The sequence below is a fragment of the Rhinatrema bivittatum genome, chromosome 3 (genome assembly GCF_901001135.1).
Source record: "Rhinatrema bivittatum chromosome 3, aRhiBiv1.1, whole genome shotgun sequence".
NCBI classification, from domain to species: Eukaryota; Metazoa; Chordata; class Amphibia; order Gymnophiona; family Rhinatrematidae; genus Rhinatrema; species Rhinatrema bivittatum.
Window position 1 is genome coordinate 176144404 of NC_042617.1, and position 23988 is coordinate 176168391.

At 47.2% G+C, this 23988-nt stretch overlaps 1 protein-coding gene across 1 annotated transcript in view; it reads right to left on the reverse strand.

Annotated features, from left to right (window-relative positions):
• Positions 1-23988, reverse strand: part of LOC115087156 (cytochrome c oxidase assembly protein COX20, mitochondrial) — an 80126-nt gene that overhangs the window by 2964 nt on the left and 53174 nt on the right. The window lies entirely within an intron of this gene.

Sequence of the window (23988 nt, forward strand, 5' to 3'; positions counted from 1 at the left end):
ATGGAGAAGATGGGACTCCTTTTCCATGCTCATACTCAGACGCCATCGATTGCATCGACGTCATCGGAACCAGCACCGTCGAAGTCCCATCATCATCGACAGCCTCCCGGTGACCGTCCGCCATCGACGTCTTCACGGCCATTGACGCCTGTCCCTTCCCCCGAAGATAGAGGGGATCGGAAAGACAAACATCGCCATCGACGTCATAAGTCTCGGACCGTCGAGGAATCGAAGTCATCGACCTCCGTGCTGTCCGAGCCTCCGAAGAAGTCTCGACCAGAAGTGGCACCGTCCACTCCTGTCTCGCAGACACCGAGGCAACCCTCACCCCTCTGGGGTTTGGGAGCTGCGATTCCACCGGTGACGGTGGTCCCTCCGGCTCAGCCTCAGCCTCCCTCTCCCGTAGAGCCGGGTCTTGTTACCCCAGGTCTCCGGGTAGAACTGGACCGGCTGGGTCCAGGAGGCCATCGATAAGGCGATGCTACGGTTCCAGACTCCTTCGGCACCGACCCCCGGCACCGAGAGTGGAACCAGTCACCGACCCGATTCCAGCAGCACTGGCACCGCTGCTTGCTCGGATGGAAGCGCTTATGAATGCCCTTCCACCGGTAACACCCAGGTCACAGACAGCCTTCTCATCGGGTGGAGAAACACAGTACCGAATTCCCCCTTCGGGGGTAGTTCCATCGGTGCCTTGTCGTCCATCGCCACCGATACATTCCTCGGGGGCGATACGCACATCAGCTCCACCGAGATTTTCGATGACGGCACCGATTCCTTCAATGCCGACACCGATTCCTTCGATGCCGGCACCGATGCCAGCACCGATTCCATTGAGGAAATTCTCGATGCCCCCGGTAATTCCTTCGAATCTCTCGGAGCCTCAACCGGGGCCTTCAGGTATACAGCCCCCTCATGGTCCTACAGGTCAGCAGCCTGATCCTTATGACACCTGGGGTGATGATACCTCTACTGACACCGATGATTTGCCTTCACCACCCTCTCCTGCGGAGAGTAGAAAGTGTTCTCCCCCTGAGGACCTCTCTTTCATAAATTTTGTGAAGGACATGTCGGAGTTGGTCCCTTTTCAGCTTCAATCAGAACAAGATGACAGGCACCAGATGATGGAGTTGCTCCAATTCTTGGATGCCCCTAAAGTCATCACCTCTATTCGAATTCATCAGGTTTTTCTGGACCTTCTAAAAAAGAATTGGGAATCTCCTGGTTCTGTTGCTCCAGTGAACAAAAAAGCTGACTCTACTTATCTTGTACAGTCAGCACCTGGCTTTCAGAAACCACAATTAGATCATCACTCTGTTGTGGTAGAATCAGCTCAAAAGAAAGCTAAAAGATTAAAGCCACATTCTTCCATACCTCCTACTAAGGAAAATAAATTCCTAGATAGTATAGGTAGGAAAGTATACCAAGGAGCTATGCTAATTTCCAGAATAGCTTCTTATCAATTGTATATGACCCAATACAATAGGGTCATCCTGAAACAGATGCAGGAGTATTCAGATGCCTTACCAGAGCAGTTCCAGCCACAGCTTCAGTCCCTACTAAATAAAGGGTTTGAAGCTGGGAAGCATGAAATAAGAACAGCTTATGACATCTTTGATGCTTCCACTAGACTTTCTGCTACGGCCATCTCTGCCAGACGCTGGGCTTGGCTTAAGTCGTCTGACCTTCGCCCGGAAGTTCAGGACAGGCTCTCTGATTTGCCCTGCCTAGGGGATAATTTATTTGGTGAGCAAATTCAGCAAATTGTTGCAGAACTGAAGGATCATCATGAGACACTAAAACAGCTCTCATCTATTCCTTCTGACTTGCCTTCTAAACAACCATTTAAGAAGGACTCAAAAAAAGTCATTCTTCCATCCACGGAGGTATTATCCCCCCACTAGCCAAGTCTAGGCCTGCGAGGCCTTACCATAAAACTCAGCCTCGTCAGTCTCAAACAAAAACCCGCAGCAGCTCCACAACCCGGCCCTGCATTGGGTTTTTGACTTTCAATTAGAGAGCAAATGCCAAATCCCTCTTCCAACTATACCAGTAGGAGGTCGGTTAAGCCACTTTCTAGAAAAATGGCAGCATATCACCACAGATCAATGGGTGATAGCGATAATTGCACAGGTTACCACCTCAACTTCCTGACTCTCCCTTCGGACTCCCCACCCCTGCAGGCGTGGAGACTCACCGATCACTCTATTATTCTAGAGCAGGAGGTTTCCCTTCTCCTCCAGTCAAACGCTATAGAACCCGTTCCTCCCTCACAACAAGGACTAGGTTTCTACTCCAGGTACTTTCTGATCCTAAAAAAGTCAGGAGGACTTCGACCAATCCTGGACTTACGAGCCCTCAACAAGTACCTTCACAGAGAGAAGTTCAAGATGGTAACCCTGGGCTCGCTTCTCCCTCTGCTGCAAAGAGGGGACTGGCTATGCTCTCTAGACCTAAAAGATGCCTATACTCACATTGCGATAGCTCAGTCTCATCGCAAATACCTCCGTTTTTTAGTAGGCCGAAATCACTACCAATACCGAGTGCTCCCTTTCGGCCTGGCATCTGCACCACGAGTTTTCACCAAATGCCTTGTGGTGGTTGCAGCTTTTCTCAGGAAGGAAGGTGTCCACGTCTACCCCTACCTGGACGATTGGGTAATCAGGGCCCCAACCCAGCAAATTGCTCGGTCCTCCCTGACCCTAACAATTCAAACTCTGCTTTCTCTAGGGTTTCTTGTCAATTACGAGAAATCCTACTTAGTCCCATCTCAGACCTTATCCTTCATTGGGGCAGATTTTGACACCTTACAGGCAAAAGCCTTCCTTCTTCATCCACGGGTTCAAACCCTTGTGTCCCTAGCTCGCCAGCTGCAGTCTCAACCTACAGCTACAGCTCGCCACTTCCTCATTCTACTGGGACACATGGCCTCCTCAGTTTATGTGACTCCCATGGCTCGTCTGGCCATGAGAGTCACACAATGGACTCTGAGATTGCAATGGACCCAAGCTGTTCAGCCTCTGTCCTCCATTGTTCGCATCACCGATGTACTCCATCTGTCTCTTGCCTGGTGGACAAATCAATTCAACCTCCTACAGGGCTTGCCTTTTCTTCCACCAGACCCTCAGATAATCCTCACCACCGACGCTTCCACCATCAGTTGGGGAGCCCATGTAAACAATTTACAAACTCAAGGATTCTGGTCACTAGAGGAAGCCAAACACCAGATAAATTTCCTGGAGCTGCGAGCAATTCGCTATGCTCTCAGGACTTTTCAGGATTGCCTATCGAACCACGCAATCTTAATTCAGACGGACAACCAGGTGGCCATGTGGTACATAAACAAGCAGGGAGGCACAGGCTCCTTCCTTCTGTGTCAGGAAGCTGCGCAGATTTGGGCAGAAGCCCTCTCCCACTCCATGTACCTCAGGGCCACCTACCTGCCGGGAGTAGACAATGTATTGGCAGACCAGCTGAGCCGTGTCTTCCAACCACACGAGTGGTCACTCAATCCCTTGGTAGCGACCTCTCTGTTTCACAAATGGGGTTATCCCCACATAGACCTCTTTGCGTCCCCTCAGAACCACAAAGTAGACAATTACTGCTCTCTCATTCGGAGCCAGCACTCTCGGCCGAGGGATGCATTCTCCCTCACGTGGACAACCGGTCTGCTCTATGCATTCCCTCTACTTCCTCTTCTTTCGAAGACTCTCGTGAAGCTGCGTCAGGACAGGAGAACTATGATCCTGATAGCACCGCACTGGCCACGCCAAGTGTGGTTTCCCATACTCCAGGATCTCTCCATCCACAGGCACATTCCTCTGGGAAAGGACCCGCATCTGATCACTCAAAACGACAGATGCCTCCTCCATCCCAAGCTCCAAGCCTTGTCCCTGACGGCATGGATGTTGAAAGGTTAGTCCTTCAGCCATTTAACCTTTCAGATTCAGTTTCTCGTGTCCTGATCGCTTCACGAAAGCCTTCCACAAGAAAATCTTATTCCTACAAATGGAAAAGGTATACATCATGGTGCACTTCTCAGTCCCTTGATCCCCTTTCCTGTCCAATCTCTAAATTCTTGGACTATCTCTGGCATCTATCAGAATCAGGTCTAAAGACCTCTTCCATTAGAATGCATGTCAGTGCGGTAGCCGCCTTCCACAAAGGTATCAGGGGTGTCCCTATTTCAGTACAACCCCTTGTTACACGTTTTCTTAAAGGATTGCTCCATTTGAAGCCACCTTTACGTCCTCCGGCCCCATCTTGGAACCTTAACCTGGTTCTTGGTCACCTTATGAAACCACCTTTTGAACCTCTTTACTCCTGTGACTTAAAATATCTCACATGGAAAGTATTATTCCTTTTGGCTATCACTTCAGCTCGCAGGGTTAGTGAATTACAGGCCCTAGTTACCTATCTGCCTTACACTAAACTCCTGCAGGACCGGGCGGTACTCCGCACTCACCCTAAATTTTTACCTAAGGTAGTTTCGGAGTTTCATATTAATCAATCCATCATACTACCTATCTTCTTTCCCAGGCCCCACTCCAACTCCGGGGAACAGACTCTGCATACCCTAGACTGTAAACGGGCTCTGGCTTTCTATCTAGACCGTACAGTTGCCCACAGGAAGAGTACTCAATTATTCGTCTCTTTCCATCCTAACAAGTTAGGGCAACCTGTGGGTAAGCAGGCTCTTTCCTCCTGGTTGACGGATTGCATCTCCTTCTGCTATCAGCAAGCTGGCAATCCTTTTCAAGATCATGTTAAAGCACACTTTGTGAGGGCCATGGCGACTTCAGTAGCACACCTTCGATCGGTGCCGCTTCCTGACATCTGCAAGGCTGCAACCTGGAGTTCTCTCCATACATTTGCAGCCCACTATTGTTTGGACAAAGCTGGAAGACAGGATTCCATCGTCGGCCAATCTGTCTTGTGTAACCTTTTTCCAACGTGATGTACCAACACCCTTCCACCTTCCCGGTAGGGTGCGGATGCCCTCTCCCAAATTCCACCCCAGTTGTTGTGCCTGTTGCACGCCGTTGGGTACATTTGGTGCATGTTAGGACATCCTCAGCTCGGTACTCACCCATTTGTGAGGACAACCATCCTGCTTGTCCTGTGAGAAAGCAAATGTTGCTTACCTGATGTAACAGGTGTTCTCACAGGACAGCAGGATGTTAGTCCTCACGAAACCCGCCCGCCACCTTCGTTTTTATTTTATTTTTCGGCACTGCCTGTAGCTTTGAAACAAGACTGAAGGGAGACCCCTGCTGGCTGCAGGATTAGTGCCGTGCTGGGCATACCCAGTAGGGGCCAGTCAAAGTTCCTGAAACTTTGACAGAAGTTTTCCGTGGTTGGGCTCCATCCTCGATGTCACCCATTTGTGAGGACTAACATCCTGCTGTCCTGTGAGAACACCTGTTGCATCAGGTAAGCAACATTTGCTATATGTCATGAGTTTGTTAATGATAATAAAGTCTAAATAAATGTCGCTGTAAAATGAAGGATGTAAACATGTCTTTAAATGAATTTTTATAAGACCCGGGAGGGTGTTCCTTGATACTTGAAGTAGAATTGTTTGGTAAGCCCATTGGTTTATGCATCAGATAACTGATCATTCTTTTTTTTTATAGTGATAATGAAGTTAATAAGATATGAGCCTGGTGCTTTATTTTTGGGAGGGTATTTTAACTATGTGCATGACCCACAGCTTGATAAATCTCTTTGCCAACCTAATGAAAAATCAAACTCTAGGAAGGGAATTTCCTTGCTGAATGAAAACCTGTAAACAGGTTGGCGAATATTCTATCCCTTTGAGAAGGATTATATACATTTAAAGGCTGAATTTTAAAAGTCCAACTTGCATATTAATTAGGGAGTCCTTTCTCGAGGCCGCAAGGGCTGACAGTGGAAGGAGGTTGAGCTGCCGCTAGTTCCGTGGGGAGACTGAGTAAGCGAGCAAGCATATATGTTTCAGATTCTGTATGTGTGAGACAGCATGTATGTGAGTGACAGTGATTGAAAACCTGTTTGTGTGAGAGAGATAGCATGAATGTAAGTGTATGATTGAGAACCTATATGTGTAAGTGAGAGAGATCATGTGTATGTATGATTAAAACCTGTGTATAAGTAAGAGAGAGAGCATGTATGTCTGTGTGAGACTGAGAGCCAGTGTAGATAAGAGAGCATATGAGTATGTGATTGAGCCTGTGTGTGAGAGAGAAACAGTATTTATTTAATTTTATTTATTTACATTCTGCTTTTCACACTTTTTTTCAGCCCTTCAAAGCGGATTACATTCAGGTACTGTAGGTATTTCCCTATCCGCAGAGGGCTTACAATCTAAGGGGGTCATTTTCGCGTGCGATAGCTAGCTCGGGGCGGATGCGGCAGAAAGATCGCTGGCTGTGAAAAGGTAAGAACCCTTTTCGCTGCCAGTAGCAAGCTCAATAGCACCACCTTTTACGATGGCACTACTGGGCGCGAAAGCCGGCAGCGATCGCACTGCGGCTTTCGCGGAGGTGCGATCGCTGCCGGCTTTCACAGACCCGCACCCCCCCCCCCATTAGCACCGGGATTCACTATTCTCTGCAAGAATAGTGAATCCCGGCGCTATTCTCTGCAAGAATAGTGAATCCAGGCCTAAGTTTGTACTTGAGGCAATGGGTTAAGTGACTTGCTCAAGGTCACAAGGATATGTGTGTAATTGAAAGCCTGTGTACGTGTTAAGTGTGAAAAGATAGACATCATGTGTGTAAATGTGTGATTAAGAGCCTATATAAGTGAGAGAGAGCATGTGTATATGTGTGTGATTGAGAGCCAATGTAAGAGGGAACGCTTGTGTGTGACAGAGGAGAGAGTTACAAGCAAATCTTCCCTCCTCCTGCTAATTCAAAACAATCTCAGGGCACCTGGATATCAAACGTTCCTAGGTATGCAAAGCAAAGTATTTTTTTATCCTTATTTTTCATTACTGGGTCTTTGTGTCTGCTATTTTGAAATATTTTATTGGTATCTAGAAATTTATGAGTTTTTAATTATTGGATATTCCATTCATCAGCGGTTTTGAAAGAATCTGTTCTCTTTGTTAGTATGGCTTACTGCTATTGATTTTATATTTCTTGATTTGCTTTGAGGACTGTTGATGGTTCTCTTTTTCCTTTGTTGCTCTGCATACAGTCTCTCTGGCTTGTGGTTTCCAGTTCAGTTTTTGTCTGTATATTTCTAGTTATGCTTTATGGTCTTTTTATTAGGTGAGGGTCTGCACATGTGACTGAGGTGAGGTTTTCTGCTGGCGTGTAGTTTCTATGTAGGGCTCTATAGTAGCCTGGTTTGTTCTGTTTTCCTAATAGGAGGTGTATTGGTATCTTAAGGCCTGGTGTAATATTTTCAGTGTTGCCTTTTCTTAGGTAAGGAGGTTACTGTTAAGTGCTGGAAATTGGTGCTGTTTTGCTATGGGATGTTTACTATTTATGCAATTTCTGTTCAGACAGATTACTTCTCTTTCCCTTGTGTCATTCTTAACAATAAAAATACTGGACTTTTACTTCTTATCTCCGCCGTGAATTGTAATGAGCAGTGTGTCACTCACATGAGTGTGGTCTGTCAGGTGTGACATGGGAAAAAGGATGAGAACCACTGTTCTAGAGACTTACCCTTTTTGCCTTGTCTTTCTCTCCTGGGTGTCTCTTAATGTGAGCTGGCTAAATAACTGCCACCCAATCCTTTAAGCTATTTTGGGGATCTTTCCTATATACTCCTTCACATATCCTCATTAGCTCAGCTGTCTTAGGTTGAGCACCTGCCTCTACCAGGAATACCTCTCAGGACAGGAAATCAGTGCTATTCTTTTTCCATAGGAAGGCTTTGTAAACTGTCCACGTTTTACTTTTCTTTCCTCTATTTACCCCATATCTTAATTTAGACCCAATGGGGCCAATGTAATAAGACCCACTGCAAAACAGGAGCTAGTTATTAGCGGAAAAATGTGCGTACCGAAGCACGGTAAGGGGCTATGAAATAAGCAGCCACATCCGTACTCAAAACCTGCACCGATAATCAGCACGTAAAAGCGAACAAGCAAACAGGTCTCCCTATTAAGTGAAAGTATGACCTTGGAAAGTATTTTTAATGTTTCAAATAACTGTGCTGCAGAAAACATGGCAAATATTTTCATGGATGCTAATTCACACTGGCATAGCAGTGCTCAGTTGGGCACTAATCTGGATGCTTGGGTGCCGACATAGGCACTTAGCCGGGAGTGAATATGGACACTCTGGCGCCCAGAAAGGCACCTAGAAAATGTTGCCACTCAGGTGCTGAGCTAGGCGCTTACTCTGTCGTGAATCTATATGATCGAGTGCCCAAAAAGACGCCTAGCTAATTACCAATCTTGCCATTCCGGCACTGAGCTAGGAGCTCTTCTGGCCATGTATCTGGCCGCTCGGGCGCTAACCTAGGCGCTTAGCTGGTTACAAATCTGGCCACTCAGACGTCGAGAAAAGCGCCTAAGGAAATACCTCTCTAAGCTGGCCCTTCCAACGCTGAGAAAAGCACCCAGCGCTGCTGGCCGATTGGTCACCCTGAAAAGTGCCTAGCTAAGCTGGCCACTCCGACCCCAAGACAGGCACTCAACTAGGTGGCTTTCAGGACGCTCAGATGCCGACATGGGGGCGGGCGGCCGGCCAGCCTGAGTGGGCGCTAACACTTAACTCGTACCTTGACCGTGACGGTAAAAAACCTGCATTAGCGAGACTACCTGCATTGCCTATGATTAGCTAATCACCTCCTTTGCATGCCATTAGCATGCATTTGTGCAGGAAAAACCGTGGGTCTGTAAGCGCATTCGTACACGCTTTTTACCTGCGCACAAACCCTTATTACAACCCCATATAGGGCTCTGTGCATATAAACGCATATGGAGGTGCTCAAAGCCGTGGCAGCTTAAGTGCACCTTATTACATCGGCCCCAATGTGTCGTCTTTCCATTTTAAAGGCAAACCAACCTCTACCTTTCCTAGTTGTACTAACAGACCCAAGAGCTATGTAATAGTCAGCTACTCCATTCTTCCTACAATTCTTCCCTCTGGATATCTGTAAAAAGGCCATGTATATTTAACCGTCCTTTGGCTATCTCTCCTATGATTATGGGTCATCATTAAGACCGTTAGTTCGGTATTTTCCTTTATGACCTAACATCTGGACCACTACAGATCTATATCTTGCCTCATTTGGCAGCCCCTGCAGGTCTATATTGTACACAGTTGTTCTAAGTTTCCCTATTACTTTCCTTTCTAGTAGTGGGTATTTTGACCATTTCCTCTCCATTCCCTTCCTTCACAAATTTGGCTCCACTCCAGGTTGCTTCAACTTTACCAACACTTCTAGCCCCACTACAGGTGTTAATATCTCAACTTCACTTTCATATTCTTTTCTCATTTCCCCTCCTTGTTGCTCTATAAAGAGGGAGGAGCTAGTCTCCATTTTCGAGCATACTCCCTCATTCTTGTAACTTTGCTTTCTAGCTGAGACCTTCTGCTAGTCTTCCTATCTTGGCAACTTTGCTTTATCAGGCATTGTAGATATGGCCTTGAGCTCTTCTTCTTCTGATATAGCATAGGCTCAGGTCTTCTCCTTTAAACTCTTGCTTCATACCATCTATGACTTCTGCAAATTTTAGTTTTCCCTCTTGCAGATTGTTCTTTTCTTTCTCCATGTTTTGAATTTAAAGCTCTAGGCTTAAATTCTGGCTGGTCTCTTCTTGTACTTGTCTTTAAGTCTCCTGTAACTGTGTTCTGACAGCACAGACCTCTCCTGCTAGTTAGCCTCGCTTTCCAACAGACAGCTTATTAGTGGATGTTTATATCTTTTTTTTTGCTAACAGATGAATCCATTCTACGAGTTCTATCTGAGCCTGCTCGCTCTGTACAAGCTTGTTCTGGAACTCTCACAATCTATCTTCTTGGTTGCTTTGCATCCTGCTCCTCTAATAGGCAGCGCCTAAAGCTCATATTTAGTTTCTGTTGAGCCTTGTCTTGCAGCTACTTCTAAGTATCTTGAAGCTGAGAGAGAAGGATTGCAATATCCTTTTCAAACTGGGGCTTCATAGCTTGACATCCTCAGTGGTTTGGAGGTCATCCTCCTTCCTTACTAGTTGAATCTTCATCTCTTGGATTGGGGCTTCACAATTCTTTGCTTCTTCTTTAACTGAGCCACTTCCTCTGAGACCCCAGTGTCCCAATCTCCTTGGTCTGGCTAGCTGTCTTCTATGTCTCTCTTCCTCACAAAGACATTGCTCCCTAACATGGCTGCTCTGCTACAAATAAGGCGTCCTGCAACATAGCATTCCCTGAACACCCATGCTGTTGCCTCAGCTTTTGCAAAAAAACAGGTTTTTGTAGCATGACTTCTTTGTTCACACATTAAATACTCTGCCATTCCTAATTTTGCTGTGTGGCCTGGACTCCTCCAGAGACTTGGGGTCTAGGCTCCATGGCCCCTTTTGGCAGCCACCACGGTTTTACCCCATTGACTCTGGAATCCTCTGACAATCCCTTTAAAGCCCTTTGATAATCTTTTAAACTAGGCATCACCTCTGAAGAAAGTACACTGTCACATGCTACCCCTGCAGCACATAAATCACTGTGCGCTACCTGTGCAGCAAGTAAATCACTGATCGCTACTCCTGCAGCAAATACACCCTCCCTGTGCTTTCAGGAAGTATTCTCTTACCAGATGGCCCATACCTTCTTTCATCACCAACATTCCATGACAGACTTTTAAAACCAGATCTCCCATGCTCCCGCAACAACCAAAGTAGTTTAACAGAGGGCCCATCATTTTCCTAAGTTGACCATAATAGTCCCCTTTCTGAAAACTACTTGTGTTCATTTCCATTGGATTTCTCGCGCTCTGGCACCTTCCCTCCTCAGCACCCCAGTGTAGACTGCATAATGCAAACCTGGCTCCTGAATGCTGGCCTAACTGCCCATCTTTCACCAGCTTGTTTCAAAGTTGGAGCACTGTCTTCCTTCCTATCCAGCATTCTAGGAGGAAGGAAAAATAGAATCCAAATGCAGGCAGCTTTGCAAAGACATGCTACACTCGCTACACCCCTGGTACCTTACTAGAGATCTACTTTATACAAATGCCTTCCTCCACATCTATATCCTATTAATACATAGTGGCTGTGACTCCCCAACTGTCTTTCCTGGATTCAGTCTCCCTCAATTTGCTCCTGAGGGCAGAGACTCCTTAAGCTCAGTCTGGAGACACCAACTCCAACAGATCTTCAGGAAAATTCTGTGGCTACTCTTGTTCAAGGCCCTGGTTGTGGGCCTTCATTTTATGCAGATGATATTCAAATCACATTATTTGTTAAAACTCGTTCTAAATTTTACATCAATATTTTAAATTCCTGTTTGGATTCTGTTGCTCTTTGGCTAACATCATCATTTACAAGTAAACCAGGCTAAATCTGAAGCTCTTTGGTTTAACCTTAGAACTACTTCTATATTGATTCAGGGGATGGCTGGAATTAATATTCCATTGAAAGATACTGTATGTACCATGGGTGATGATTTGGACTCACATCTTACTATAACATCTCAAATTTCATTTGTTATTCAGAAAATGTTTTTCTATCTTAGATTTTATCCATCATTTATGGCCTTTTTTGAATTACATCATTTAAAAACCTTGGTGCATGCTTTCGTACCATACAGAGTTGACTATTGTAATTCTTTACCATCAGGCGTACCAATTTATCAGCTTAAATTACAACTGCTTCAAAACATCTTGGCTAGATTGTTCTCACAGGACAAGCAGGATCTTAGTCCTCACATATGGGTGACATCATCAGGATGGAGCCCAATCATGGAAAACTTCTGTCAAAGTTTCCAGAACTTTGACAGAAGCCAAAGTGCCTGCTGGCTGCAGGGGTCCTCCTTCAGCCTTCTTTTTTCTGCACAGCAGTAGCCTCGTGGTAAAGGAGCTCCGAAGAGATTCCTGACAGGAATTTTCCTCACGGAATTACTAAAAGTTAATTTGCCCCAGAGGGGTCCCTCCTCTAACTTTTCCGTCTATTACCGTCAAGTTTGGCCCTCATGGCCTATTGGCCATTGACCGTACCACGGCTCGATTTTTTCCATGGTGTCTGGATTCCATCGGTGCCCGGACTGTACCCGCACCATGTCTATCACAGACCCCCATAAAGTCTGTTTAATGTGTCTAGGGCGCGAGCACGATGTCTTGACCTGCACCAAATGTGCCCTAATGACACCAAAGGGTCGCAAGGCCAGAATGGAGAAGATGGAACTTCTCTTCCATGCTCAAACGCTGACTCCGGCCATCGCATCAACGTTGTCAAAGCAGACACCATCAACTTCGCGCCAGCATCGACCACTGGCCGGTGACCGCCCGGCATAGACGACATCTCGGCCATAGATACCCTCTACTCCCCCTCAGGACAGAGGGGATTGCAAGGACAAACATCGCCATCAACACCGTAAGTCTAGGACCATTGAGGGAGCGAAATCATCGACTTTGCCATTGTCTGAGCCGCTGTCAAAGAAACCCCATCCAGAAAAGGCACCGACCGTTTCTGCGACCGGGTCACCGAGGCCGCCCTCACCCGACAGGAGATCCGGAGCCGTAACTCCGCCTGTAATGGTGGTCCCTCCGGCTATGCCTCTGCCTCAGTCTTTTAATCGGGAGCCGGGACTGCTTGCTCCAGGTTTCTGAGAAGAACTGGACCGGATGGTTCAGGAGGCAATCGACAAGGCGATGCAATGACTTCAGGTTCCTCCGGCACCACTTGTGGAACCGATCATTGACCCGATTCCAGCAGCGCTGGCACCGCTGCTCTCCAGGATGGAAGTGCTTATGGCCGCTTTTCCACCGATGTATCCTGGGTCTCGGATGGCTCCAGTGCCCTCCCCACCTAGTGACATCGGGAGGAGAAACACCGTTCCACATCCCTCCATCGGGAGTTCTGCCTCAGCCATAGATGCCGATACATTCATCAGCGCCACCGAGCCAGCCATCGATGCCCTCGATAATTCCTCTGATTCCTTCGGAGCCTAGACTGGGACCTTCAGCTATTCCACCACCCTGTCCTCCTCTAGTTCCTAGAGGGACACGTGCTGATCCTTATGATAACTGGGCTCATGATTCCTCGACGAACATCGATTTACCTTCACACACTGAAAGTAGGAAGCATTCTCCTCCAGAGAACTTCTCCTTTATAAACTTTGTGAAAGAAATATCTGAATTGGTTCCCTTCCAATTACAGACTGAGCAGGATGATAGGCACCAGATGATGGAGTTACTCCAATTCCTGGATACTCCCAAGGTATTCACCTCTATTCCCATCCATCAGGTCCTTCTGGATCTCCTTAAGAAGAACTGGGAACATCCTAACTCCACTGGTCCAGTACACAGGAAAGCTGACACTACCTATTTGGTGCAGTCAGCTCCAGGTTTTCAGAAATCACAACTGGATCACCACTCTGTCGTGGTGGAGTCTGCACAGAAGAGAGCGAAGAGGTCAAAGCCTCCCTCTTCTGTTCCCCCTGGCAAGGAACAGAAGTTCCTAGATACCATTGGTCGCAGAGTCTTCCAAGGGTCAATGCTCATCTCCCAAATTGCCGCCTATCAGCTTTATATGACCCAATATAAGAGGGTCATTTTTAAGCAGATACAGGACTTCTTGGACTCCCTGCCTCAGCAATTTCAAGAACAATTACAAACCCTAGTAAACAAGGGTTTTGAGGCAGGCAAACATGAGATCAGAACATCTTATGACATCTTTGATACTTCTACTAGAGTATCTGCAGCTGCTTTTTCGGCAAGACGGTGGGCCTGGCTCAAGTCTTCTGACAGTCATCCGGAAGTACAAGACAGTTATTTGACCTGCCTTTTGTCTGAGATAATCTGTTTGGCAAACAGATTCAACGGACAGTGGTGGAACTAAAGGACCATCATGAGACCCTAAGACAGCTCTCTCTGATGCCTTCCGACTTCTCTTCAAAACAGCCCTTCAGAAAGGACTCTAAGAAGTCCTTCTGCCCGAAGTCTTACCCGCCACCAATCAGATTCTGTGCCACGAGACCTTATCAAAAAGCACAGTCTCGTCAAACACATAAACAAAAGCCACAAGCAGCTCCTCAACCAGGGCCTGCTTCAGGTTTTTGATTTCCACCTAGAGAGCAGCAGCCAGATTCCTCTGCCTCACATACCACTGGGAGGTCGATTGTGCCACTTCCACAACATATGGCACTCAATCACGTCAGACCAATGTGTATTGGCAATTGCTCAGGGTTACCATCTGAACTTTCTCTCTGTGCCACCGGACTCCACACCTCTACCAATGTGGAGAACATCCGATCACTCCATTCTTCTGGATCAAGTGGTCTCCCTCCTTCTCCAGTCCAAAGCAATAGAACCCATACCATACTCTCAGCACGGCCTAGGGTTCTATTCCCGGTACTTTCTAATCCCCAAAAAAATCGGGAGGCATCCGTCCTATTCTGGACCTACGTGCCCTCAACAAGTAACTCCAGCGAGAAAAATTTGATGGTCACCTTGGGCTCGCTTCTACCTCTTCTACAAAGAGGAGACTGGCTCTGCTCTCTGGACTTCCAGGACGCATACACTCATATTGTGATAACTCCAGCTCATCGCAAATACCTGAGGTTTCTAGTAGGCCCCAAGCACTATCAATATTGAGTGCTTCCATTCGGCCTAGCGTCTGCGCCACAAGTCTTTACAAAATGCTTCATATTCATCGCAGCCTTCCTCAGAACCCAAGGTGTTCACGTCTATCTCTACCTGGACGATTGGTTAATCAGGGCTCCCACTTAGCAAGCTGCTCTGTCGTCCCTCAATCTAACCTTACACACTCTAATTTCATTAGGATTTCTCATCAACTACGACAAATCCTGCTTAGTCCCATCTCAAACCTTGTCGTTCATTGGGGCAGACTTGGACACCTTACAGGCAAAGGCTTTCCTGCCTCGACAACTAGCACAGACTCTTGCATCTCTTGCTCATCAGCTGCAGTCTCAGCACTCCGCGACTGCATGCCAATTTCTCATCCTCCTGGGACACATGGCGTCCTCAGTCCATGTCACACCATTGGCCCCTTGGCCATAAGACTCATGCACTGGACTCTGAGGTCTCAATGGACTCAATCCATTCAGCCCCTGTCGACCGTTGTCCACGTTACCAACTCACTCAGTCTGTCTCTTTCCTGGTGGAAAAATCAGATCAATCTCCTCCAGGGCTTGCCCTTCCAGGCTCCAGACCCTCAAATCACTCTCACCACCGATACTTCCAACCTCAGCTGGGGTGCCCATGTGGCCGATCTGCAGACACAAGGATCTTGGTCTCCAGAGGAAGTCAAACACCAAATAAATTTCCTGGAACTTCAAGCAATCGGATATGCTCTCAGGGCATTTCAGGATCGCCTTTCAAATCAAGTCATCCTGATTCAGACAGACAACCAGGTGGCCATATGGTATATCAACAAGCAGGGAGGCACAGGCTCCTTCCTTCTGTGTCAGGAACCTGTGCAGATTTGGGCGGAAGCTCTCTCCCATTCGATGTACCTCAAGGCCACCTGGTTGCCGGGAGTGGACATTGTGCTGGCAGACAAGCTGAGTCACGTCTTTCAACCACGTGAGTGGTCTCTCAATCCCTCGGTAGCGAACTCCATCTTCCAACAATGGGGCTATCCTCGGATAGACCTCTTTGTGTCCCCACAAAAACTCAGTGGAGAACTACTGCTCTCTCATTCTCAGCAAACTCTCTCAACCCAGAGTCACATTCTCCCTCTCATGGGCAACCGGTCTGCTCTACGCATTCCCTCCACTTCCTCTTCTCTCGAAGACTCTCGTGAAGTTACGTCAGGACAAGGGAACCATGATCCTGATAGTACCTCAGTGGCCACGCCAAATGTGGTTTCCAATACTTCAGGATCTCTCCATCCGCAGGCACATTCCTTTGGGAAAGGACCCGCTTCTGATCACTCAAAACGACGGGTGCCTACGCCATCCCAATCTTCAAGCCTTGTCCTGACTGCATGGATGATGAAAGGTTAATCCTTCAGCCTCTTAACCTTTCTGAACCAGTTTCCTATGTCTTGATTGCTTCACGGAAGCCTTCCACGAGAAAAGCTTATTCTTACAAATGGAAAAGGTTCACGTCATGGTGCTCTTCTCAGTCCCTTGACCCCTTTTCCTGTCCAATCCCGAAGTTTCTGGACTATCTATGGCATCTGTCAGAGTCAGGTCTTAAGACTTCTTCCATCAGAATGCATATCAGTGCGGTAGCCGCCTTCCATAAAGGTGTCGGATGTCCCTATATCAGTACAACCCCTTGTAACACGTTTTTTGAAGGGCTTACTCCACATCAAGCCTCCGTTACGTCCTCTGGCCCCTTCTTGGGACCTTAATCTGGTTCTGGGTCAGCTCCTGAAACCACCATTCGAGCCTCTTCACTCTTGTGAACTTTGATATCTCACATGGAAAGTGATTTTCCTTTTGGCAATCACTTCAGCTCGCAGAGTTAGTGAATTACAGGCCCTAGTTACCTATCCGCTTTACACTAAACTTCTGCAGGACCGGGCGGTACTCCGCACTCACCCTACGTTTTTACCCAAGGTAGTTTCGGAGTTTCACATTAATCAATTAATCATACTACCTACCTTTTTTCCCAGGCCCCATGCCAATCCAGGATAACAAGTTCTGCATACCCTTGACTGTAAACAGGCTCTAGCATTCTTTTTTTTTTGTAATTTTTTATTTAATATTTTACAGAACAGGAACTACAACACACCATCACAGGTAAACAGTCAACTACACAAGCAGTATGCATACATCCCTGTATACAAATAAACGAATGCTTAATGTGATACATGCACAAATGTTACATCAATGTACCCCTGGTCATAATAAACAGAAACTTAAGCAGCAATAGGTGTGCCGTGAATTATTGAACAGCTCCCCTGTTTATGTCCTCCCCATTGTTCCCTCCCCTGACCCCCCTTCCCCCCCAGCTATGCTCAGAATACTCTGCAACCATCTGGCTGGTAGAGAAAGAAAGAAAATGCACTACCGAATGTGCTTCCATACTTGGTAGGGTTCCCAAATGGCATGAAATTTGCGAACCCGGTCAAGAGTGACTGCAGTTAGGTATTCCATCTGATATACTCTATCCAATCTGGATAATACCTGTGCGAGAGTAGGCACATCGTCTCCTTTCCATTTAAAGGCAATTTCACACCTTGTGGCAATAATGACATGCAACACAAGTCTCCTCATCTTTTCATCCCCAGTGTCTCCCAGTAACCCAAGCAAACAGCCCTTGGGATCGAGCGGAACATCTACCCCCAGGTTATTGGTGATAAACCCAATCACGTCAGTCCATAACCCCTGAATTTTATTACAAAGCCACCACATATGGAAGAATGTTCCCTTTTCCCCACATTTACGCCAACAACGGTCGCTGATCCGGGGTCGTATACAATGCAGTCTTTCCGGGGACATATACCACCTATACATGAGTTTATACCCATTCTCTTTAATAGAAGCAGAAATAGAGCCCCGCCCCACAATCATATGGCATTGGTCCCATTCTTCTTCCGATAGGGGAGTGCCCAAATCATTTCCCCATCTCACTTGGTAACCCATTTGTCCCTGAGAGCCAGTATTGAGAAGCCTATATAGGCGGGAGATAGGTTTGGTTACCGGTTTAGCCTGTGCACAGAGTGACTCGTATAGAGACCGTCCCTGTGACCAAGCACCAGGTGCCCCTTCGGATCGAAGGAAGTGTGTAATTTGTCGGTAGGCATACAGGTCTTTGGGTAATAAACCATATGTGCTCTGAAACTCTGCTACTGGAATCAGCTGAGACCCCTGATAGAATTGACCAGCCATGGTAATCCCCAAGTGTCGCCATCTCCGGACAAAGCCGCCCTCCTGCCCCGGTGGGAATCTAGGATGCAATAAGAAAGTAGTAAGTGGGTAAATGCTCTTGTTGCCCACCATGTGCTCCTTCCATTTTCCCCAGTGCCTCAAAACATGTTGTGTGAACGGGGTAAGTGATTGAAATGTATCCTTCCCCACGTCTCTGCTCCAGACCCGAGAAGTTAATGGCACCGGTTCCGAACTAGCCGACGCTATGGCTACCCATGGTTTGGAAATTCCCGACACATGCCAGCTAACGATCACTCCCAACATGATAGCAGAATAATACCACTGGAGATTAGGAATATGGAGTCCTCCCCGAGCCTTGTCTTTATATAAAATAGTGCGGGATACCCTGGGGGGTTTCCTCTTCCAGATAAACTGAAAAAGTTTTCGTTGCCAGATCCTCATAGCTCCTTCCGGAATCGCTACAGGTAGGGTTTGGAATAGGTAACAAAAGCGGGGCAAAACGTTCATCTTAATGGCTGCCACCCTCCCGAACCATGTGAGGTCTGACCTGTCCCATCTTCCTAGATCTTGTTGTATACGAATCATTAAGGCATCGTAATTAAGTTTATATAAGTCAACAATATGGGTCCCAATTTTGACACCCAGATACTTAATGGCCTTTTTAGCCAACCTAAAAGGCATCGCCCGCCCCAGCTCAGCATATTGATCTTGTGACAAAGAAACATTAAGTAATTCAGATTTATCAGCGTTAACTTTGAACCCCGATAAGCTGCCAAATACTCTCATAGCCTCCAATGAATTCTCTGGTTGGGCAACTGTAAATAACAAATCATCAGCGAAAAGTGAGTTTATATGATACCTCCTGAATGGGGATCCCCTGGATGTCTGGGTGCCTTCTGATACGCTCTGCAAACGGTTCCAACGACAGGGCAAATAGTAACGGGGATAATGGACACCCCTGCCTCGTGCCCCTTTTCACTTCAAAGGGGTCGGAATATGCCCCGTTGATTTTAATTCGGGCATGTGGGTTCCCGTATAATTTGGTAATCCAAGTGATAAAGTTTTCTCCCAATCCCATAACCTCCATTACTTGAAACAGGTATGGCCAGTGCACCCGGTCAAACGCCTTTTCGGCGTCAATCGCAAGTAAAACTGCGGGAATAAAATTAGTCTGGGCCCACCACATCAATTCCACCACCCGTCGCACATTGTCCGACGCCAGTCGCCCTGGAATGAACCCGGATTGGTCGCTATGAACCAACCCTGGCGCCACTTTCCCCAACCGGACAGCCAACGCCCTCGCAAAAATTTTCATATCTATATTAATCAAGGATATGGGTCGATAGGAGCCACAGAGTGTATGATCCCGTCCCGGCTTGGCCAATATGGTGATACCCGCAGTGTTTGCCTCCCGGGATATCGATCCCTCACCACGTAAATCATTATACATGGACACTAAAACGGGTGTCAACTCCCCACTGAAAGTCTTGTAGAATTTCCCAGTGAGCCCATCCAAGCCCGGGGCCTTCCCAGATTTAAGATGCTTGATAATGAAAGCTATTTCCCCTACCCGAAGTTCACTATTAAGCTGGGTCCGCTGTTCATCAGACAAAACTGGAAGAGGTATTTCCCTGCGATACTGATCTATCTCCTCCTGAGTACTCAATGGGTCTGCATCATATAGAGTACGGTAAAATTTATTGAAGCACTGCCCTATTTCTTGCTGGGTGTAGACGTATCGACCCTGGGGCCCCTTAATCTTAGTAATACTGGTTTGCGCTTCCTTTTCTTTTAGCTTCCTGGCCAGTTGTCTCCCTGCCTTATTTCCCCATTCATAATGTTGTTGCTTCAGTCTCTGTAGCCAAAAGGCAATCTGATCCTTATCCAAGGCCTGTAGCGCCCCTCTAGCCTCCCCTAATTGTCCTATCAGGGCCGGGTCAAGGGTACGCTTATGTTGCAATTCCAATCGAGCTATTTGACCCAACAACTGACTTCTCTCTCGTTCCCTCTTCCTTTTCACATATGAGGCCTGGGCTATAAAGAGACCCCTCACATAGGCCTTCAGGCTATCCCATAGCACACCAGGAGTAACTTCCCCGTTATCATTGAGCTCTAGATACTGTGCTATTTTAATCTTTATCTCAGCTACGAAGAGCTTGTCATCCAGTAGCCTATCATTCAGCCGCCAGAATTTCACTCTGGCTTGCGGACTCCCCAAATAAAGCTTAATCCAAATTGGAGCATGGTCAGACCATGAGATGATACCAAGATCAGCGTCCCGGATGGCCCCCACCAGAGCTTTATCAACCAAAAAGTAGTCAATCCTCGAGTAAGAGGAATGAGGTTTTGAGAAAAAAGTATAATTACGGGTCGTAGGGTTACGCAGCCACCAAATATCCACCAGGCCCCTGTCCGCTATCAGATTTTTGAGAGCTTGCCGAATATTTTTGCTCCCAACACCTCCTCTACCCGTATTGTCCAAGTAAGGGTAACGGGTAAAATTAAAATCGCCCCCTACTACGAGTTGCCCCTCTGCCCATTCACTAAGAACTGTGGATAGTTTAGTAAAAAATGAGACCTGGTCCGTATTTGGAGCATAGACATTCAGCAAGGTAAACACCACTTCATTAATAGTAGCTTTCACTAATATGTATCGTCCCTCCACATCCCTAAGTACTGACAAGACATCCACTACCACATCTTTAGCGAAAAATACCCCCACACCAGTATATTTGTGCTGCACCGTCGCTGCAGCGTGATACACCTGAGGGTACCCCGCAGAGATAAGCAAACGCTCGTGGCGTTTTCTGATATGAGTTTCTTGGCTGAAAAAGACATCCGCTTTCAACAGGGCCATCTCCTTAAACATCAGCTGGCGTTTATGAAAAGTATTAAGGCCCTTCACATTCAAGGAAGCAATATTTAACAGCCCCCATATTACAACAAAATGAGCTGAACGCTATCTGCTTGCCAGACCCCCCTCCTTACCGATAGCATATTACCAACATACCCATATATAGAAGCACACCAGCCACCAGATGTATTAACTTTACACTCCCCAAACCCTTCCCCCCCTCCCCCCGCCCCTCCCATCCTGCAACCACTCTCCACCATGTGGTTCAAGCCCTGAGAGAGCTGACGTTCCCCGCCGCACTGAACCATCCCCTCCTCCACCCCCATTCACTATCAGAATTGAAAATCGTCGCCCCCCACCCTTAAAGTCACTATACCACTCCCGCTGCAACATAACCGATAACATAACTCAGAACAGATAATGATCAACAGTTAAATCCGAAGGTGCAAGACCATGCAACCCAGATCCCACGAAGCATTATTAGAGCCCTCAGGCCCGCCACACCCAGCTTGCCTAGCCAAGTGTCATAGATCTCAAGCACTCCCGCCACCAGTGTCCTATCCAGGTGCTTCAAGGGCAGGAGCTCCTCCCGATCTCCGGCTCAGACGTCCCCTGCCCGTGTCCACTCGCTGCCACCTGGGCCGTTGTCCTCTGCGCTGCCCCCCATCCTCCAGTTTATCCGTGCGCTCGGTTACGCTAGGGTCTGGAAGTCCTGCAGCTCTCAAGATATCCTTTGCTTCCATGACTTGATGAACTCTAGAGGTAACACCCTCAATGGCAAATTGTAATCCGAAGGGGAAAAGCCATCTGTATCTGATATTGTGATCTCGCAAGATGCGTACCACATCACGAAAGGCTCGCCTCTTCTTTATGGTGGAGACGGCTAAATCCTGGAATATTTCAATTTTATGTCCCTTCCACGTTACTGTGCCCAGGCCCCTGGCAGCCTGTGCCACTCGTTCCTTCACCAAGAAGCTGTGGAAGCACACAATTATGTCACGTGGCAAGTTATTTCTGGGAGTGCTATATATCCTGTGAGCTCGCTCCAGCACTACCTCTCTTGAACTCTCCGCTTTGCCCTCCGGATCTAGTAGTTGAGCGCATATACTTTGCACAATCATTGCACAGTCTTGGTACTCCTCCCCTTCAGGTATGCCCCGAAATCGGAGATTGACCCTTCACGCTCTGTTTTCTAAATCTTCCACCTGACGCTGAAGGTCTTCCTGTAACTCTTGCACCTTCCCTTGCTCTTCCTGCAGCCTGGCTAGCTCAGTCTGCGTCTCCTGCAGCCCCACCTCCGTATCATTCACCCTGGAGCCGAGATCGCTAACCTCTTTCTGGATGCCTGCTATCATGACTCCCATCTCCTCCCGATACCGGGCCACATCGCCCCTCAGCTCCTGAAACCACATTCGAAATTCAGGGCGGGTAGGTACCTCCAGATCGCTTAGCTCATCCCCACTTCTGGCCTGCTCCTCCGGAGGGTCCGCGGGATTGCGCGCCGGCGCCATTTTGTTTCCCTCCTCACTATTCAGGGCCGCAGCCGTGGACGCCGCTGCGAAGGAAAACCTGTTCAAATCTGGTTTTTTCCGCGGTGTGGTCATCGCGGGGCTCTGGCGCTGCAGATCGCTGTGTTTTGGGGAGTTTTCGCTCAGCAATGCTCGCGATGGGGTGAGGATTGCTGAGGGCGGAGGAGAGAGCACGGAGTTCAGGCGGCCATTGCTGCGGGTGACGTCACCGCTCTCCAGGCTCTAGCATTCTACCTAGACCGTACAGCTGCCCACAGGGAAAGCACTCAATTGTTCGTCTGTTTCCACCCTAACAAATTGGGGAAGCCTGTGGGTAAGCAGACTCTCTCCTCCTGGTTGGCGACTGCATATCCTTCTGCTATCAGCAAGCGGGCATTCCATTTCAAGACCGTGTTAAAGCACACTCTGTGAGGGCCATGGCGACTTCAGTAGCACACCTATGATCGGTGCCGCTTCCTGACATTTGCAGGGCTGCCACCTGGAGTTCTCTCTACACCGTTGCAGCCCACTATTGCTTGGACAAAGCCGGAAGACAAGATTCCGTCTTTGGCTAGTCTATCCTTCGTAACCTCTTTACAATGTGACGTACCAACACCCTTCTGCCTGCCCGGTGGGGTTCAGGAAAGCCCTCTATCAAATTCCACCCCAGTTGTTGTGCCTGTTGCACGCCTTTGGGTACATTTGGTGCATGTTAGGACATCCTCAGCTCGGTACTCACCCATATGTGAGGACTACCATCCTGCTTGTCCTGTGAGAAAGCAAATGTTGCTTACCTGTAACAGGTGTTCTCACAGGACAGCAGGATTAGTCCTCACGAAACCCGCCCACCACCCCACGGTGTTGGGTTCGTAACGTTTTATTATTTTATTTTTCAGCACTGCCTGTAGCTTTTAAATAAGACTGAAGGGGGACCCCTGCTAGCTGCAGGGTTACTGCCATGCTGGGCATGCCCAGTAGGGGCCAGTCAAAGTTCTGGAAACTGACAGAAGTTTTCCGTGATTGGGCTCCATCCTGATGATGTCACCTATATGTGAAGACTAACATCCTGCTGTCCTATGAACACCTGTTACAGGTAAGCAACCTTTGCTATCTACGCACTCAAGAGATATGATTACAATACTCCTATTAGGTCAGACTTAATTGGCTTCCAATCATTTATATTAAATACAAAATTGTCTCACTTTTTTGTGCACTACATACAAGTTCTCCATCATATCTCACTAAATTGCTATCTCCTTATATAACTAAGATCTTTGTTTTTCCCAGAAAGGTTTGTTAGCTCTACCTTCGCCATCTGTGATTTATCTTGACTCAACTAGAGACTCTTCTTTTAGCTATCAGGTTCCAACCCTGTGGAACATGTTACGATTGGACCTTGTTGAAAATAAATTTGTAAAGTTTAAGAAAGCAGTTAAAACCTTGCTTTTCACACAGGCATTTACCATTGCCTAATAACAATGTCATTTGTCATTTTATTTGTATTAGTTTTATTTTTTTTAAGGAATGACTGAGATTTAAGTAGAATGGTATGTTTTTTGTAACTTTTCCTTCCCTTTAATTGCACAAATTTTTATTTCTTTCTATGTTTTATTGTATCCCTGCTTGGGTAATGCAATTTACACATGGTATATAAAATTTTACCAAATAATTCCCAATAAGGGAAGAA